The sequence below is a fragment of the Habropoda laboriosa genome, unplaced genomic scaffold (assembly GCF_001263275.1).
Source record: "Habropoda laboriosa isolate 0110345459 unplaced genomic scaffold, ASM126327v1 scaffold45, whole genome shotgun sequence".
NCBI lineage: Eukaryota > Metazoa > Arthropoda > Insecta > Hymenoptera > Apidae > Habropoda > Habropoda laboriosa.
In genome coordinates this window covers 546,957-554,686 of record NW_017100168.1, presented here as the reverse complement: position 1 = coordinate 554,686, position 7,730 = coordinate 546,957, and the positions used below count along the sequence as shown (strand labels likewise).

General features: G+C 37.2%; 1 protein-coding gene across 1 annotated transcript in view; it reads left to right on the top strand.

Moving 5' to 3' along the window:
* The window catches only part of LOC108578664 (TGF-beta receptor type-1), a 67,897-nt gene that overhangs the window by 757 nt on the left and 59,410 nt on the right, over positions 1–7,730 (top strand). The gene's annotated exons all lie outside the window — the stretch shown is intronic.

Genomic DNA, 7,730 nt, shown 5'->3' with positions numbered 1-7,730 from the left:
TCCGAGGTGCGTAATGTTGCGTAAGCAACGCGGCACCGCGTGCGTACAGAAGGGCCGATTAATCTTGTTGTACCGAGGTTCGTCGGGTATGCGGAAGGGTACGTTTAATCGGCGCAAACTGTATGAACTTGCTGTCTCGCGGACAATTGATACGACGACTCTTTTTTTTCGGCGTTGCTGCACGCGTGTTATTCTTCCCCTTTTTCTTCCTCTCTTTCTCACACATACATACATATACGTACTGACTGTTTTACCTAAGGTGTTATAAAATGTTACCTTCAAGACAATTTATCTGTCAATTTAATTCCTTTTTCTTGCCAGAAATTTAATTCCTTTAGTACATGCGTAATAAAAAGTTCGTAAAACTTTTAATCAATCTCTTTAAATCTTAGCTATACAAAATTGAACAATAACCTTAAAACTGAAGAGAATTCCTCGAAAGTAGAAACATTTACGTATATAAAAAAGTGTTTAATAAGTTACGTAAAATTTTACCGCCATCTTTCGTTCATCTTGGAGAAAATAATTAACCTGGAACGCTTCTTGTACGCGTTCTTAAACAGAGATATATTAGCTTAAATGTGTTATTCAAAGAGACGGAAATCCTCGATCACGGTTCTCGTTTCGTTTCACTGTCACATTACAGAGAGAACGTACACGCCGGTTTCTGTAGTGTCACTCGGTCATTATAATTGCCGTCTGATGATTTTATCAGCGTGTACACGGCTGTTTACCGAGTCGATAATTCTCACGCTTTACCGTAAATACTGCACTGCTCGAAATAATTAGAGGATCATTTGCGCAAATGATTTTATTACCCGGCGAGGAACTGCTGGCAGCAACGTTGCAACATCTAAGCGGCAATTACACGTAAACGTCGCGGACATTTAACAAACGATGTGAAGTTAATTTGCAAGTAGAATATGTTGCAAAAATGTGTATCGTAAATTACTATGTTTGAAGATGGATTTAACGTTGTCAAGCTCTCATGAATAACCATGAAATGTGTTTATATAATTTTTTAAACGAATTGCGCTACTATTTCAACACCGGCGACGGTTCCGTTCGCAATGTTATTACGCTAAGTGCACATTGTTCTTTTTTTTTTTTTCTTTTTCACACTTGATGGATGGTTTGTTTTTTAAACGTTTTGAACGATAGTATTAGGAAGTTTTGTTGAAAAAGAAGGAAAGAAAGAAGAAAGTAGAAGAGAAGAATATTCAGTAATGATTTCATTCTCTACCTGTTTTTGATTTACACCGCTGTTATACTGAAAGACCCAATTACTCTCAGCGAAAACACTTTATTACTTTCTTCACAATTACTCAACAACGTAAGCACCTCATTGTTCTCTCAACAACACTCTTATTACTACAATACGATCTTGCAATTATTTTACGTGCATCGCAGAGCCTTCGAACTCATTAAACAATAGAGATCCCGGTACTTAGCATTACAAATTTCCTCGACATGTAAATGAGGTTTCTAAATACTGCCGTAGGTACCACCGATGAATACCGTATCGTTATTTTCATCTAATCTGATTAGAAACAATTTCTTAATTATTTCGACGAGCATATCTGTTCGACAGAATTTTGTAACTATTTTCCTCGTTAACTGTTGTTTATATGTTAACAGCAGCGCTATTATTTTTTCATTAACACATCCTTGGGTGAATATTATTAATACACTATAGGCAATTGAAGAGACAAAATTTTCTTATTTCTAGCATGAATATAATTTTACGTTATAAGGCATGCGGTTGATGGCTAGAAAATGAATGTATCAATTTGAAGTTTCAAACTATCCAAGTACAGTACAACCACTGTAATACCTCAATTGTATTAAATCGTGAAATTTAACGAAATAAAATACCAGAGAAGTTCGTCGTTCGAAATGAATACATAAATTACGTAAAAATAAATGAAATGAAAAAATTAAATAGAAATAAATTATAAAAAGATCAGATACATTTTCAAGCTAACTAGTTCACAGTGATTCAAATGTTCAACTAGCAGATCCAGATGAAACAGCGAAGTACCACCCTTTAACGAAATGAAGTTTCATGGCTCAGTTGCTTTTTGCTGCATCGCGCTTATTTTCATAACGAACCCGCTGATAAGCGGTATCTCGTGAATTTGAAATCCAATCAACTTTCTGTGATACCTAATCTTTTCGCGTAAATACGTGTTCATGCGTGTGCATGGAAATGATTGATTTTCCTACTCGAACTACCTCGAGACCACAACTTTATTTACGCTGTGTACATATTGTTGTTGTTATTAGAGAACAGATTCTTAGCTACGAGAATTGCAGGCTCCTATCTGTTCAGGCTGCGTCGATAGTTAATTAAGACACTTTACGATCAATCTCATTCTGTTTTTGCCTCTTTCGGAGTCCTGTTGACCTTCCTTCGATACGGCTCGCCTCGGAGAAATTGCCTAAGATCGTGCCTCTCGCAGGAACCACTTCGGGACGGCTCTCGTGTTGCCCTATTTATACGATAAATGAGCGAATAACTTTGATCGTTCGGAATTTTTTCACATACTTTCGCAGTGCTTCGAAATTGTTTAGATTGTTCTTAACGCTTTTTTTTTTCACGTGGTTTTGGAGTAGTTTCTGAAGTAGCTGAAAGAAGAAGAGGATTGTTAAGAATATTTGGTGGAATCATGGAAATTTGTATAATTTTGCAATTTTTTTGTCTGCTTTTGGAATATTTCTCGGGATACTCGGAGTAATTAGGATATTTTTTGAAATACATTTTTAGGAATTGCGACGCTTCGCAGAATTCCTCAAAGTAAAGCTTTTGCTACTCTTAAGAATATTTCTTGGAATTATAAAATTCGTGTAACTTTTCTGAAGGAAGTTTTGCAATTTTTTTGTCTGCTTTTGGAATACTTTTCAGGATACTCGGAGTAATTAGGATATTTTTTGAAATACATTTCGAGGAATTATGACGCTTCGCAGAATTCCTGAAAGTGAAGCTCTGTTATTCTTAGGAATATCTGGTGGAACCATGGAGATTCGCGTAATTTTTCAGTGAGAATTTTCGCAAATATTTTCTACAATAATTACCGCCACTAGAACGTTTTTTAAAACATACTTCTAGGAATTACGACGCTCCACGGAAATCCTCAAAGTCAAGATCAAAGGTTACCCAAATTTTGCGAAGCACCGTCTAATTTTTCTTCCCAAAAGATATCCGTAAAAAATGTTCAACACTCGTTTGCGAATCTGGCTGTCGGTGATTATCCCCGGTGATTATCTCCGCGGTAATAACTTGCGAGATCGAAAAAAATCCACGACCCGTCCAACCTCGATTCTCATTGCGTCGATTTAATCTGCTTATTAACCGGAGAGTGGAATTCTCGTTTCGCGATGGATATTACACGAGGGAGAAGAAAACAAGCGAAAATGTCTCGGATGTTGTCCGAGTTTCCAAAGCGGAGGTATCAAAGGGACAACAATGCTCGCAGGATCGATTACGCCTCTTATCTCGTATCGTTTACCTTGACGTGGGAACGGTGACCTTCGTGCCACTTGTTAAAAAAAAAATAGCATTTTCTTTTATTTCGAGTTTTACGTCACATCGACCTTCATCTCATTAGCGACGACTAGGTCCTGTTTTCTTCGTTTCTATCCGATTATATGTTACGGTAGATGTCGATGTCCTTTAGACAGTTTTAGGTATTTTCTACGTGTTTCCGTGACGTCAAGGCCTCTGTCGATGTTATTTTATATTTTTATCTTTGGGTGTGGTATCTTCTGCATTCGAGTCGATATAATTTGCATACAGACGTTGCACTGGCGGTTCTGCTTTTTTTTTTTATTAGGTACTCATGTGTAAGTTTGCAGTGTCCTGTTCTAAGCCTGGTCATGATTATTCTGTCTTTCCTTTTCATATTGTTGCCAGGCATTGTTTGGTAGAAGTTTTGGGTCACGTCGTGCGTTTGTGTTTTTTTAGAGGTGCTCCATGTATTATTCCGTGTTTGTTGTTCGATATGGTGTAATGCAACAACGAGGTCTTGGTGTGGAGTTCGTCTCCGAATCTTGCCTCTTTGGCGGCTGTGCCAGAGAAGCATATAACGTGTAATAAAAGCGCGCGTACAAGTGTAACGGTTAGAACTTTTCCTATCGACAGGTAAACGGTAAGCTTCCCCTCGGGGGAAAGTGTATAGTAATTCAGTTCATCCCTGGTTTTAGCTGCGAGCTTGAAAAATGACTCACGAAACGATGGAATTCTACGTAATTAGTTCGATGAAATAAAGAAAGGAATCAGTGGAGTGTTCGTAGACGTTCGATGAAGAATAGTACACCTATCCCCCGATTTACACGGTACTTTATTTACACGATTTCACTTTTACGCGGTTTTTAAATTTAGGGCGAAAATTGGGTAATCATTTTCTACAAAATGACCCGAATGTTGAACGAGCTCTCCTATTTCAGCGAGATATTAATAAACGCTTAACTCAATACGAGGAGGTCTATAAAGATCTGATCAAAAACCAAACACAATTGTTAATTACAGATTTCATTACCAAGGCTCGCCGATCTGAAATTGTTTCTAATTCATCGAACTTGAATCGCATCAAGTACTATCGAGTGATGAAAGTGACATCATACCAACCAGGAATAAAAGATTAATAGTCGACGAAAGTGATAACAGTAATGAAATTTTTGAATTTATACTAAAAATGAATTACATACATATACCTTTATATTTTTATCATTTTATGAATAGACCGTTATTTTTATGTTTTTTAAGATATATTTAGTTTTGTTTTACGTTGAAATAAATGACTGAATTATGCACAGTTTAGTTTGTTTTCGATTTACACGGTTTTCTAAGGAACCTATCTTCAGTGTAAATCGGGGGATAGGTGTATAATAAATGATTAAGAATGAAGTAACTGCAAAGCTGATCGTCTGAATTTATAGAGAGAATTAAATTTTAATTTTCTTTTTTGAAATTTTTGTGGGGTTGTTTGTTTAAGGGGGTTCGCTACCCTAATGTGCCTGAAATGAAAAGTTTCAATTTTTTCAGAGGATATAGAATATCTTTTTATTAATTATAAACGAACAATTTATATTTTACATATTATTTTATATACTACAAAATTTTATATATTTCCATTTCTATTGTTTTTTATTACTCTTGGCCTTGCGAGGGAATAAATTCGCGCTTAATATCGTAATTATTAATATCTGTGTTCACTCGAAACTACGTTGCTTCGTCTGATAAATCCAAATGAAGATTTGAAATGTTTCAAATCTCGCGGATTGCATTCTCGTGCGAATTAAAGGATCTACGATCCTCCGGCAAGCGACTTCGCAGCGCGGATTACATTTATCAGTTGGAAAACTAGACTCGCATGTATATTTATTCGGCGAGTTGCACGTTTTAATTAATTCCCGCTCGGTTCTCGCCTCTCGAAATACATTCGCATTGTTCCAAATACCGTTCGTGCTTATTTAACCTCTTAACTGTGTAATTACTTTCGTAGGAGCGACCGAAACTCAGAATTCATCCTCTTGGAAACAATCAAATTTCGCATTTTTTCTCTCTTTCTTCTTTTCACGTGCTTTCAGAGAAATCCAAGAGTTTCGTTCTGCCGTTTTAATTGGAATTTATTAGATCGGACAATGGTTAATCCGATAGTTAGGTGTAGTTTAGATAATCACTGTAACGAATGTTTCTAATTACGAATGATTTACGATGTATACAGCCGTGAACAAATTTGCGGGGAAAAGTTAAATCTATAATTGCCAGTAGTAATTCATGGGTAATTCGTTTTGTCAATTTAAATGTGACATTTAGATGAATATTCCAATTCCTGTAACACGAGAAATATAATGCAGATTAAGTTCCATCGCTTCTTCGGTAAAAATTCTAAAATTGCAAATTCAGAATTTGTACGTTCCTATTTTTTTTTTTATTCTATTACACCAGTAGCAATTTTTTCAACCCTTTCGCGATGGCGGAACTAGGCATCAATACGCCACTAACAGACGTGCCATTAGTGCACACGATGAGTAAAATCTTCGAGGATTTCGTTGGAACAGCAGAGGACTTAAGGATGTATTGGATAAAGGGAATGTTGTTGAGGCCTTGTTCTGTATTTTAAAATAAATCCAGTAATAAATCTTCACTTTGAGTTGTTGAAGCGACGCGCTTAGTGGATGCCGGATATAACCGGCGCTAGCCAGTGTGAAGCATTTAGTGGATGGCGGATATAACCGGCGCTAGTCAGTGTGAAGCATTTAGTGGATGCCGGATATAACCGGCGTTAGCCAGTGTGAAGCATTTAGTGGATGCCGGATATAACCGGCGTTAGCCAGTGTGAAGCATTTAGTGGATGCCGGATATAACCGGCGCTAGTCGCGAAAGGGTTAAATCAGGCGTGTCCAACTCGCGTCCCACTAGATCGCAAACTTTCACCTTAATTTATTCCTTAATTTTCGTCCCTCGCGCCCTTCCCCCGTAATTCGAAATCCATAAATTTCTAATTCGAGTTAAAATTTTGAAAAAATCGTCAAACCCCGAAACGAAAGATATCGCAGCCGTGATCGAACGTTTGTCGTCTGCCGCGTGCGTTGCGTGCGAAAATCTGAAAGGGTTGAATGCGACAAATTTTATTCTCCACTTTCAAGTATTCGCGACGCCTTCGTGTACTTCGAAAAGTAAATCGAGCTTCACGAAAACACGTCAGCTTCGTCTAACGACACTTTTTCCTGTCAACAGTATTGTACAAAGTGTTCAACTGTTGTTGCATTTGTTGTAAAATTGATACGAACGATGTATTAGTTGTTACAAGCGACGCGGTAGAAAATAGATCGCGAGATATCTCGTGTTTTGTTTCTGTGTTCTGAAAAATGTGTAAATAGCGAGTGTCGATAAATGATAGGTTATCTGTAAAAACAATTAACTTCGGCGCAAAATTTCAATTAGCGCGTTTTTCATACTATGCAGGTCATGAATGCCTCGTGGATAGTTATCGCGGGGAAAACTTTTCGCTAATTATAGAAAGAAACGAAGAAAATGGTTTTTCAGTTTGTTATTCTAAGAAAGAGAAGGAAGATGGCCCGGCAACTGGCAAGAACGTACAAGTAACCGCCATTTTTCTTTAATTAAATATTCCAGTGTTCTACGTTAATCTTTTTAGTCGGGCTACGAAGTTCCATCGACACTCTTAACTTCCAAGGGAATTACAAATAAATAGGCTAATACTAATAATACTAATTATAAATATAGGTTAATACTTTAACCTGTTCTTGTACTATCTCGACACCTTAACTGTCTCTAAATGCTGGTATCTATGAAAACAGTACTGTTGCGCCGTTCAACCTTATCTTTCGAGCATAATCCTCGAATGTGAGGCAAATATCATTTGGTAATGTAAAAATGAAAATATCTCATTAACTAATGGTTTCTCGGTATAAATGACCTAACACTTTTAGGACTGTATCGATCAGTGCAGTAAAAAGTGTGCGGTTCCTTGGAAGAAATCAGCGTTGAAAATTGTATTATTAACCTGTCCGGTCGCGCAGCCCACCGGCCAGTCACACATCATAAATTAATAAACAGTCCTTTCCAACCGTCTTCCTAGCCCCTAACAAATTCCTTCCCTATCATAAAATAGTTCGAGTCACTCCCTGGTCTTGTTTCCTATCCCTTTCCCCTTTTCCCCAAATTATTTCAACTTTTGCCCACCACCTTCACCCTCACGTTC